The following is a 13,255-nucleotide window of genomic DNA, read 5'->3' on the forward strand; positions in this document are numbered from 1 at the left end:
GGCGTGAGAGAGAGGTTGTGGTAGAGCTCAGCTGCCCACCCAAGCAAAACCACCATACCACTACAACAACTGATACAGAAATTTCATTAACCTCCCTACCACTAAATAAATAAATAAATAAATCAGCAGCATTCATGCTGATTTCACTTAAAAACCCTCATGTTTACCTAACACAACCTAACATAAGCCTTTCAGTACTTAAAGGGGGCTTATAAAAAAGGTGGAGAGTGACTTTTTACACAGGCAGATTATAGGACAAGGGGGAATGGTTTTAAACTAAGAGGGGAGATTTAAATAGATGTTAGGAGGAAATTCTTTACCCAAAGGGTGGTGAGGCACTGGCACAGGTTGCCGAGACAAGATGTGGATGCGCCATCCCTGGAAGTGTTCAAGGCCAGGTTGGATGAGGCCCTGGGCAACCTGATCTAGTGGTGGGTGTCCCTGCCCAGGGCAGGAGGGTTGGAACCTGATGATCTTTAAGGTCCCTTCCAACCCAAGTCATTCTATGATTCTATGACTATAATTTACTAAATGTCTGTAATCAGTTCTTGCTTTCTTATATTGCCTTACCTTGAGGAAAAAATCTTAAGTCTTAAATCATCCTATAAGAAACATACATATTTCATCACAAAGAAGGTGGCTTGCATGACTCTTGACTTTGTAGCAATTAGTTTTGTACACATTGACCCCTGTGGAACTGTAAAAGCAACACGAAAGCATTTTGCTTTCTGCCCTATGCAAAGTATATCTAAGCTGGTCACAGGAATCAGGTCTACGTGCTGAAGACATAATTCAAGGTTACTGAAATCTGAATCTCTTCCATTGGCTTTGCATTAGGTAGATAATTCTGCAGTCAATTATGCCATGCAAACCTTGTTAAGCTGCACTAAGAAAGTGACTGAAATTAGATCCTATATGGAGAGCAATCACAAAAATTATACTCAAAAGACACACTAGGTCCATATTTGCAAGTCAAATTACTTTTGCCATAGCGTACTAACCATCTTTCTTTCAAGCTAATCAATGCAAGAGACATGTCATGTCAAATCCTTTTATTTTTATACCCTCATTGCCCTTAAAGTTAAATGCTTGGTATGAAGGGACAAGCATGATTATTAGACTAAATATAATTAAAAATTGACTAATGACTACTTTGCATTCACACCATAAATATAGGACAACTGAGTCAAGCTTACCAAATGGTTAGAAGTTAAGAAATTTACAAGTAAGATTAAAGTGTTTGTTTGTTTTAAGCACACTACTAAGACTTGTATGGATCTACCAGTCTATTCAGCTAGTGAGCTGTCTGTACAGAATGCCCCATAGTAACCACCTACATTACAGAACAGATGCTGTCTTCAGGATATATAGAAGCTTACACCCATCAAGATCAGTACTTGGAGCTCACAAAAACTCTTGCCACCCTGCTGCATGTTCACTAGGTCACAAATGCAGGGACAGGACTGGTGTACTGTGGGGATCCACCAGTTCTGTCTGAGTTACCAGACAGAAGCAAGTAACTTCTCAGATTAGGTCTGAGACAGAGAACTGTACATTCACTCAAGTGGTCCCAGGTCACATAAACTAAAAGTGATAAACAAGGCAGGTATAGGTTGAAATGTAACATGTAGTCAGCACAGGGGAGACATTTAAGAAGGCTTCTTCAATCTGGCATTACCTGCAAAAGAGGACAAATAATGACCAGAAACCTTGCAGGTAATCCAGCTGAATGAAGGGCAGCAGAATTCAAGTGAAAAAGCAATTTACCAAATTCAAAATAATTGCTTCTGTATTTTAACTTACTCACCAATTCCTAACAACAATTGTAAAAAAAAAATAAAGTAAAATCAATTTTCCTTCAAATGATGCACAAAAACTGTAATCCAAAGACCCATAAATGATCCTTTTTACTGAAATAGCTTCACTATTTTACCCAAATAATTTCACTATGCTCAGACCTCTCAGAGACTGATAACATGTCAATGTATTATCAGCATTCATACATTCACCTTTGACTTTTGAAATTTTTTACAATTAAAAATATCACCACTAGACTTGATAGGGCATCCAGAAAAAGGAAGTTTTACTGGGCCTTCACTTACACTTGGTACTTGTTTGTTACAGGGACACTGGGAGTGTTTCTGTAAGTGCAGGGTTCCCTTTTTGGTAAGTTTGCCTTGGATTCATGCAGTATGCTCCTGAATTCATCTCCAGTGGGCTCAAAATAACATCCCGTCTGGGTGAGTCAAGGTTGAAATCATGCACTGGATGACCCCACCTGAAACATAGACAAAGCATACCTCCAACAGAAGGGAAGTACATCTTCTCTAATGTCCTTCAGCATTTGCTCTCTATACATGCATGGGATTGTAAGAACAGTTGTAAGAACAAAGCAATCTGCAATCGCTGTACAGAAACCTATTTCACATCACCCGGTAGATAAAAATGCATAGCATACACCCAGAAGAGACATCTGGCATGAAAATCAGTGCCAGGAAACATGCAACATGGGCATGCTAAAGCCCTAATGGATCACACCAAATCAAACTAATTCCAGTGCTCCCCTCTTCACACTGTATCAGTTGTTTACATAGATACACCTTCTCTGACCAAACAACTTTTTCCAAACAGGAAATTTTCTCTCTTCCCTCAGCTTCAGTGGTCTTTAGAGGTCACCTCTGTCCTTCACATAATAAAAGAGCAAACTCATTATCATATTCATCATATTTATGTTCTATTCAACAGACTGAATTTTTCATGTTAAAAGTGGAACTGCATGTAGATGGTTACAGAATATTGGTTAAATGAGTTTTTTTTCTGTAGATTGTAGTTAAAGGAAAGTACTTTTTTTTTTCTTGAGAAGAGAAAAACACATAAGAATTAATTATTTGGAGGGAAACATTTTAGGTTGATCAGTTCAAAGCAAGGTGAAAATAGCAGATTACCTCCACATGCATGTAATAGGAATACACAGGAAAGAAAGCAAACTTCATTATAGCAATAGTTATGGAAGACCTTACATTTTTCATCATTTTACCTCAGCACCAATAGCACCATCAATGTAACGACAAACCACTTCACAAACACCCCCAAACTAACTTCATTGGAAAATGCTGTCTGACATCTCCCATGTATTTTTGACATCAAAGTGCCAATTTAAGGAACCACTTCTGGCAGAAGTTTAATTTTAAAACCAGCAGACAGAGTCTTGAGAGCTGCAAAATGGTTCCACAATAATTTTAGAAACAGAAACTCTTAATATGCTTTACAAGAAGTTCATACAACCTATCTCCCTATGGTGGTGTTTACCCTGATAGTTTTTAACATTATTCATTAATGGTTAATTTTCAGTCATAATAGTATTGGAATAGGCCAAAATTAGATATGCATAAATATAGAATATAATATAGGATGTAATTTTCACTACTTCTTAATTGTGAAAGTAAGGGAGACCAAATGAAATTATAAATGCTATGTAATTTAAAAAGAGTAGGAAAACCGAGAGATTTTTTTCTTAGAACTACAAGAACACATCAGGGAGTAGTAAACTAATCACATGCTCTGTCTCAAAGAAAAACTAGTTGCATATGCAAGTCAAATTTGGCAATGTAGCTTAGCCTCACTGAAAGAGAGAAATTGACAATATTGAAACATTTTCCAGCAACATTTTAAAAATAGGGCATTTCACTCTAAAAAGTTGTAAAGTTTCATGGTTTATATTTTCAGTATAAAACAATTCAACTTTTCAAAAGGTATGTCAGCAGGCAGAATTTCTTCAACAAGGTTTTTAGAAGTCAGAGTCATACAGGAAGGAGAAAATATAATCCAGTCCCTCATCCTATATTCAAACCAAACCGAACACTAAGAGAATGGAACATGAGTACTCAGGACATAGTTCTTACATTATTGCCTAAAATATCAATTCATAGCCCTGTGCCCTATTATGGAAGTCAGTTTCCACTCTTATAGTACCTTCTACTGAAGCTGTCACTTTTGTGATGAAAATCTTCAAGTCTTAGTAAGCAGATATAGAAATATCAAAATATAAGTTGTTGGGAGGAAGGAAAGAAACATACATTTTTTCTTACTATTTGACAATATATATATGATCAAGAGAAAAAAACAAACAATAATTAATAATTAATAATTCACCTGCTGAACCAAAACATAAATCCTGAAAATTGTTTCCCTTTGCTTCTCAGAGCAATTTGCATCCATTTTGATTCAGACAAAACTTAGCCCAAAATATAGAAACATTTTGGAAAAGAAAAAAAAAAAAAAAAAAAGAGCGTGTTGTTATAATGCTGAAAACTTATATTTTCAGGAACTTATAATCAAAGAAAAACAGAGTACGGATTAACAAAACTGCCAGAGACAGCAAAAGCATTGGTAATAGTGTAGTTTTCACCCTGTAAAGCCTGTTGTTTCTCTCTGCATGGACAAATACCATCAAATGTAAAACACTGCCAACAGATATTAAAAGCAACCCATCCTAAGACACCTATGTTGGTCATATCTAAAAACATACACAGCATCTACCACATGATTAAGATTATATGTATCACTCTAAAGGCATTGAACATCTGCTTGAAATTAATTTATCAAGGAAGGGAAGTATGGGGCAAAACTATCCATGCAACAGATTCCTTACAAACAGGAATACAATCATTTTCAGCCACAAACACTCCCCTATAGGAAAAATATACTAAATAAATAAATAAATAAATTCATTGCTAATCACCTGCTAAAATGATGCTACAACTGGTGTGTGAGAAAATGGATGTGGGGGGTTGTGCAAACCTCATGAAAAAAAAAAATCTTAGACTATTGTCTTTAAATATGTCCTGTTTGAAACCAGACCATGTTATTAAAATCTTACCAAGAAAAAAAAAAGTCACTTTTGATTCAAGTGACAGGATTTAATCTGATGGAAATGAGATAAACAAGATTTTATGCTGAAGCAAAACACTCTTTAGGTTAAATAAAATGAATTGGAAAGAGATCATGTTTAGGATTACCCATTCACATCAGCATATGATAAGGGTTAAAGTGTAAAAAATGTGGTATGAGTGAATGAAATGTTCCAGTACACGGCTTATTAAGCATTCCTAGTTATCTTCAGAAAAGCAGAGCAGTTCCAATAAAACACAGACATGTTGATGTTTTTTATACTTTCCAGTTAAATCGTCCCTTTTAGAATTTAAAGAGCCTGAATGAATTTTCCCCTTAAAAATACAGAGCTCCTGTCATCAAAAGCAATCAAGTCAGAGCTTCTTAAGTTTAAAGGACTGATACTGCTTGGGTTACATGCTGTAAATGGTATTCCCCAGTTTACACATTCATGAATTAATTTCTACTTGATGGCAAGTAGAAATTAATGGCATACTTTTCTTAAGACAGAGTGCAAGACAGTTATTTTTAATCCAGAGAACACCTGCTAAAACACCTTTGCTGTGCATACACACAGTAAGTGGACCAACATAGACAATAATTCTCAGACAATTGCACAAGAAGAGAAAGCAAACACTGATAAATGTGTCCTGGTTTCCTTCTAGGAAGAGAAGACAGACATTTCATTTACTACTAATAAGAAAGGAGGAGGGGGAAGTAATGAGAAAAGAAATTGAGAAAAAATGAATATGGCAGCTTTAAATAAATATTAAGAGGTCTGTAACTCCTAAACAGGAGACGTTTGAGGATTCAACAGAAAAAGCATCAGAGGAAACTGAAGACACTTGAAAGTACATAGAATATCTAAATTATGCAAAACACTGGACAAAAAGATATTGAAATGATAAGTTTAAATGAAAGTACACATTTTTTACCCTTTTTATTTAAAAAAAAAAAAAAAAAAAAAAAAAAAAAAACTATAGATTTGGAAAGCTCCAGAGGAAAAGTGAGAATTTTACTTCAACTCTTTCAAAAATTTTTAATATAAAAGGAACAATATCGGGTATTATAAAACAAGATCACATGGTATAAAATATGCAATTTAACCTGTTCTATGCTTTCCTATTGTAGTGGGTTTACATGGCAAGGTTTTGGTAGCAGGGGGCCATAGGGGTCGCTTCTGTGAGAAGAATCTAGAAGCTGCCCCATGTTAGGTAAGGGCCCCACTGCTGACCAGAGCCAAGCCAATAAGCTATGTTGTTTGCGCCTCTGTGAGGGCATATTTAAGACAGGGAAGAAAAACAAAAACAAAAACGCTGCCACACATCAGCTGGGAGAGTGAGAGGAGTGTGAAACAGCCTTGCAGGCACCGAGGTCAGTGAAGAAGGACGGCAGGAGGTGCTCCAGGCGCTGGAGCGGAAGTCCCCTGCAGTATGTGGAGAGGCCCCTGGTGGAGCAGGCTGTCCCCCTGCAGTCCATGGGTCCCACACGGAGCAGATCTCCATGCAGCAGCCCGTGGAGGAGCCCCCGGTGGAGCAGGTGGATGTGGCCTGGAGGAGGCTGCGGCCCATGGAGAGCCCCTGCAGGAGCAGGCCCCGGGCCGGAGCTGCAGCCCGTGGAGAGGAGCCCACGCAGGAGCAGGGGGTCTGGGGGGAGCTGCCACCCGTGGGGGATCCAGGTTGGAGCAGTTCGCTCCTGAGGGATGGACCCCGTGGTACGGAGCCATGTGGGAGCAGTTCTTGAAGAGCTGCTGCCTGTGGGCAGCCCCCTGCAGGCTCAGTTTGGGAAGGACGGCATCCCGTGGGAGGGACCCCACATGGAGCACGGGCAGGGAGTGACTGTGAAGGAGCGGTGGAGACGAAGTGCTATAGACTGACCATAACCCCCATTCCCCTGTTCCCCCGCACCACTCAGAGGGGAGGAGGTGGAAGAGGGCAGATGGGGGGAAAGCGCTTTTGTTTTCTTTCCTTTGTTTCTCACTTCTCCAGCTTGTTAGTAATAGGCAATAAATCTCACTATCTCCCTATGCTGAGTCTGCTTTGCCCGTTACGATAATTGTTGACCAATCTCCCCATCCTTATCTCAACCCTTGAGCAGTTTGCATCGTATTTTCTCCCCCTTCCCCTTTGAGGAGGGGGAGTGAGAGAGCGGCTGTGGTGGAACTCAGCTGCCCACACGAGTAAAACCACCACACCTATAGGATACAGTATTTAAGCTTCAGTAAACAAAGCTGGAACAATATTATGAATTTTAAAAGATGCTGACAGGTAAAGAATAATGTAAAAAGCAAATATTTTTCAGAAGCATGATTTAGTTTAATTTATAAATTCATACTGGAGTTGTATCTAAAGAAATTGAAGAAGATCAATTAAGTTACTATTTACATTTCTGCAAACTATGAACCTTTCTTGTATACCAAGAAAGGTTGGTACCACAATGGTGTGAGGCCCAGGCCTGCCCCTCAGGTATACAGTAACAGGCTGCCTGGGTGTTCCCATTGGTGCAACAATGGTGTGGAGCAAAGGCAGGAGCATCAGCCAAAAAGCTGTGTGGGGCAGAGGCGTTCCCATCATCCAGAACACAGCATGGGACCCAGACATGCCCATAAACCAGACATCAGTGTGGGACCCAGGCATGCAAATTGACCACAGAGTGGTGTGGCACCATGGCACACCAATCAGCCTGAAAACCACACAGGTCAAAGGCATTCCATTTGGCCCAGCATGCCACGGGGCCCAGGCATGCCTATTAGCAGGACAGCAATGAGGAGTCTGTGGAGGTGAATCCACCACAAGATGAGAAGGAACCAATGGAATTAGATCCATTGGTTTGCGATCCATCCAGGTTTTGTTTGTTTTTCTTATTAAAAAAAAAAAAAAAGACTTTTTAGTAAGTTGTTCCAGGGGCCAATCACTCCCACTAAAGTTTTTCATTGTTTTTATAGACACCTGTCTTTATGCCAGAGGTCCCTGCTGTTAGTATTACCTGCAGTGACAAGATATCTCAAGTAATAAGCAATACCACATTTTGTAAAGTAGAACTATGAGTGAAGAGCAAGCCAGTGCACTGAGAAAAAAAGAGAAGAAAATATTTCCATAACTGTAGCTACATTTTCACCAGCACTAGCTCTGTGAAGGGAAGAGAGCTGATGACATTGGTTTAGAGAAAAGAAGTTTAGCTTGACAGAAATGAAGGCTCTTTCCTATGTACAGGAGTGCTCTCCCATCACAGTAACAGGAAGGAACATCTTGTGATCTTGGAAGAAAAGCTTCTGTCCTGCTCTTCCTTCCTCTCCATCTACATCTTCATAAAAGACCAGCTCAGAAAAAGCCTTCATATGGATATTTGATTCCATCTCTCATTTCCAACTTTTCTTTCCCCACCTCAATTATAACTAATGAAATCAGTTTCTATGTTGAGTTATATTGTCTAACAGCAAGAGCTTGGGGCCCTTTCACAATATCTATATAAATATGATCCACAGCAACCTCCAAATACATGGAAAACATCTCTCCAAGGCTAAAATGTCTAGTCAACTGATTGCTCCACTAGTACATTCTTTATTTAGAGTTTCCTAAGTGACTTGCTTTTCTTGTTTCCACAACAAACAGTGCTGTTTTCTGTACTGAGTCTGGCTGAGATGGAGTTAACTACATTCACAGAAGCCCATATGGAGCTGCATTTTATATTTGTGATCAACAAAAGTGTTGATAACACACCAAAGTTCTAGCTGCAGCTGAATGGACCTTGCACAACATGGAGACCTCTGTTTTTCACTCTGCCACCTGCAGGGAGCAGGGCAGGATTGGGCAAGAGGTTGGGAGGGGACATAGCCAGGACATCTGCCTCAAATTGACCAAAAAGATGTTCCATACCATTTAATATCATGCTTAGCCATAAAACTGGTGGGGACCCATTTTTCCAAGGTAGCCATTGCTCAGAGACAGACTAGTCATCAGTCTGCTGGTGGGAGGCGGTGAGTGCTTGCTTTTGCATCACTTGTTTTGTTGTTACTGTTTTTCTGTCACTTTGTATACTGCCTTTATCATGCACAACAAGTTTTCCTTGCTTTTACTCTTCTGTTGCATTTCCTCACCTGGGATAGTATGGGGAACACATGAGACAGGACGCAAGCGACTGGGTGGGGGCTTAATTGCTGGCAAGGGTCAATCCATCAAATTTTCAAATGGAGAGAATGTACTTTTTTCTAGAGATCAATTCTATTAGTCTTCACAGAAGTATCAGCTTAACAGACACTAATAATTTAGAAGCCAGCATTTGTTAGTGTACATTTTTCTGTAATATCCTGGCACAGATTGAGGATAAAAATGCAAATGTTTATTTTAGCAAACATCTGATCCTGATCTGCACAGCTGTCTACTGAAAATGACGAACTACGGCTGTGAAAAAGTCAGAAAATAACCATTAAACCCTAGAATATGTGAGACATAGCACCATCTCTAATCTTTTGAGTTGCTCCTGCTTAAACCTGGACTAAATTTAACCAATTTCATGAAATAGTTTATTTCCTGAAGTCACGACATGCAACACTGTCACTGAAAAGACTCAGCTAGCTGAAGAAACACGTTCAAGGCTACCTATCTTAGGTTCTGTGATCAATAAACTGCAGAAAATATGGAAAATATTTTCACTTCTCATCACTTCAAATGTAAGTATTTGAGAAACGTTTGCTGTATTATTTTTAAAATGACAAAAACGTGCATAACATTCAGATATTTATATCACTACTGTTTTCAATTGAGCATACATTATTCATATGGTCTGTATGTCAATAAGAGGATGACTACTACATGCAGTGCTTACCTTACTTATAGTGCTTCAAAGAAAAGGGATCAAAACAGCATGTGTTCTGTGAGGGGGAAAAAAAAATGAGAGGGAGAGAAATCCCATAATTGACAGGTAATTCACCATCACTTCTTGACTTTTCCATCTTTGTGTTGTCACTGTAAAACTTAACATTTTTTCCATCAAAACCTGCATTTCTCTGGGCAGCAAAGAGTTCAGGAGCTTTTTGGATTTATAAGCATACACACACTAACCCTCACCTGAGCAATCTCTTGTAGCAACATTAAAAAAAAAAAGCTTTAGCACAAATAAAAATATATTTGTGACAGCATTTTACTTATATTATTTTTATGACTCAGTGTCTGATGATGGGAAAAACATTTAAGAATAAGCTCACTTTTCCTTATCAAACACAAGCCTTTCAGTCTGCTGAAAAAAAAAAAAAAAAAAAAAAGAGTAATGTAACAGGAATATATGGTTTACTGCATGACACATCTACAGCTGGGGGAAAGGAATTATTTGGCAGTTGTAGGTATATTTCACCTTGGAAAGCTAAATGCATCTTGCCAGATAATCTATCACTATTTCTCCATTTGTCCACAGGGCAGAAATTGGTCTTTCTATTTCTTCATCTCTACAACAATAAAAACATCCTTTCCTGTAAAATAACTCTCAGGATCCTGAGGACTGGAAGTCAGATTTTAAGTGCTGTAACTTACACTAGCTTCTGCTAATCTTTTGATAAGCATGTACTCCCATTCTGTAATAAGAGCATTACTACTACTAAGCTATCTAAAAGTTAATTTCAAATTTTAAAGTGTTTGATTGAAACATACATACATAATAAATGATATTCCATGTATTATCAGCTAAAATGAGCCAATATCTGGCACTGAGGGAAAACAAGCTAAACAGTACCTGTTCAACTAGCCATGATCCTACTTGGTGCACATACTTCATCCTTTGCTTACCAAAAAAAATCACATAATTAATAGTTATTCATGTTCCACTGCACAAGCTAAATACATAGAATATATACACATATGCATAAATTTCTGTTTTTGTGCTTCTCTATACATATATTTAATTACTCAGGCATGAATGAATGATAACAAAAATGTAATATAGATTTAAACTACCTAATAAGTCTGCTTTAATTAGCCTTTCTTGTAATTCCTGTTGGTTTAATATCATATAAGTATTGTTCCACAGGGTTGTTTTTGGAAATTGGCAAAGTCTGACTAATTAAACTTCCCACAAAACTTCCCATATTAATTAAATATAGAAAAATATGCTCAAGGCATTTAAATAGAAAAAGGGTGCTATACCATTAAGTGGGCTGTACCATCTGACCTACAGTGGAATTAAAACTATTTGTTTCTTCTGCAACTATACTATATGGTTGCTTTATGCATGTCAGTCATTTCCAACAGCCATTCAGTTTTAAATAGTAATAAATAAATAAATAATCAGAAAAGAAATATCATACAGGAAGTCCGAAAAGAGCATCTGCTCTATACTAGCATTCATATCGGTGACTGACAGTGAATTTATAAGAGGTATAAGTCTCTCTAAAATAAAAAAGTTATTATATTCTACATGTAATTTCAAAGAAGCACAGAAAAGTTGAGGTTGGCAGGGACCCCTCTGATTCAACCATGCAGCTCAAGCAGGGATACCCACAGCAGGTTGCCCAAGATCACATACAGACAGCTTCTGAATATTTCCAAAGAGGAAAATTTCACAACCTCTCTGGACAACCAGTGCCAGTGCTCAGTCACCCTCATGGTAAAGTTTTTCCTGATGTTCAGAGGGAACTTCCTATGTTTCAGTTTGTGCACGTTACCTCTTGTCCTGTCAGTGGGCACCACAGAAAAGAAACTATCTCCATCTTCTTTGCAACCTCTGTTCAGGAGTTCATATATGTTGACTAGATCTCCCCAGACCCTCCTCATTTCTAGGATGAACAGTCCCAGCTCTCACATCCTCTCCCCATAAAGATACTCCAGGCCCTTCATCATGTCCATGGCCCTTCCTTGGACTCTCCAGGAGTTATGTGTCTCTCTTGTACTGAGGAGCCCAGAACTGGACCCAGCACTCCAGATGTAGCCTCACCAGTGCTGAGTAGAGGGGAAGGATCACCTCCCTTCACCTGCCGGCAATACTTTACCTAATGCAGCCCAGCCATACAATCAGCCTGCTTAGCAGCAAGGGCACACTGCTGACTCATGTTCAACTTGGTGCCCATCAGGACCCCCAGGCCCTTTTCTGCCAAGCTGCTTTCCAGACACGTGGTCCCCAGCTAGTCCTGGTACCTGGGGTTCTTCCTCCCCAGGTGCAGGGCTTTGCCCTTCGCCTTGTAGAACTTCATGAGGTTCTTGTCAGTCCAGTTCTCCAGCCTGTCAAGGTGCCTGTGGATGGCAGCATGGTCTTCTGGTGAGTCATCCACTCCCCTCACTTTTGTGCCATTTATGAATTTACTGAGGGTGCACTGTACCCCATTTTCCAGGTCATTAATAAAGAGGTTAAAGAAGTCTGGACCCATTGTTGACCCCTGGGGTACTGTAGTCATTACGAGCCTCCAAGTAGACTTTGTTCCACTGACTGCTACCCTCTGAATCCAGCTGTTCAACCAGTTTTTGATCCACTTCACTCTCTGCTCATCCAGCCCATATTTCAACAGCTTCTCTATGAGGATCTTGTGGGAGACAATATCAAAGGCTTTACTGAAGGCCAGGAAAACAATATTCACTGCTTTCCCCTCATCTGTCAGGCTGGTGATTTCATTATTGAAGCTTATCAGGTTGGCAGGCATGACTTCCACTTGGTGAATCTATGCTGACAATTCCTGAAGATTTTCTTCTTCTTGTGCCTGGAAATGTTTTCCAGGTTTAGCTCTTAAGTCAGCTTCCCAGGGATCAAGGTGAGGCTGACCAGACTATAGTTCCCCAGGTCTTCCTTCTTGCCCTCTTGAAGATGGGTGCCATTTATTTTCATTCAGTCTTTGGGTATTTCTCCCAGTTTCCACAATCGAGTAAAAAATATTGAAAGTGGCCTCCCAATGACATCTGCCAGCTCCCTCAGCTCCCTCAGCACTTGTGGGCGCAACCCATCGGCTTCCATGGACTTGTGAATGTCCAGTTTGCTTAAGTATTCGCTAACCTAATCCTCTTCCACCAAAGGTACATCTTCCTTATTCCAGCTGTTCAACCTGATCTCTGTGACCTGGGATTCCTGAAGGCCAGTCTTGCTGGTAAAGACTAAGGAAAAGAAGGCATTCAGTACCTCAAACTTTTCACTGTCCTGGGTAACCAGGCCTCCTGTTTCCTTCAACAGAGGTCCCACATTTTCCTTAGTCTTCCTTTTGTGACTGATGTACTTGCAGATGCCCTCCTTGTTGCCCTTGACATCCCTGACCATACTGAGTTCCATTTGGGCTTTAACTTTCCTAACTCCATCCCTGGATACTCCGACAATATCTATGTATTCCTCATAGGTTACTTGTCTTTGCTTCCACCCTCCGTATGCTTTCTGTGTTTGACAAAAAAGTAATGGCAAT

General features: G+C 39.5%; 1 long non-coding RNA gene across 1 annotated transcript; it reads right to left on the reverse strand.

Annotated features, from left to right (window-relative positions):
- Positions 1-1,046: 1,046 nt before the first annotated feature.
- Positions 1,047-11,977, reverse strand: LOC121065449. Its single transcript, XR_005817068.1, has 3 exons — positions 11,543-11,977; positions 2,103-2,278; positions 1,047-1,678 (listed from the first exon to the last, which is right to left on the reverse strand). It is a non-coding gene; the product is annotated as an uncharacterized LOC121065449 (long non-coding RNA).
- Positions 11,978-13,255: the final 1,278 nt, after the last annotated feature.

This window comes from Cygnus olor, chromosome 2 (assembly GCF_009769625.2).
Source record: "Cygnus olor isolate bCygOlo1 chromosome 2, bCygOlo1.pri.v2, whole genome shotgun sequence".
Classification (NCBI taxonomy): Eukaryota; Metazoa; Chordata; class Aves; order Anseriformes; family Anatidae; genus Cygnus; species Cygnus olor.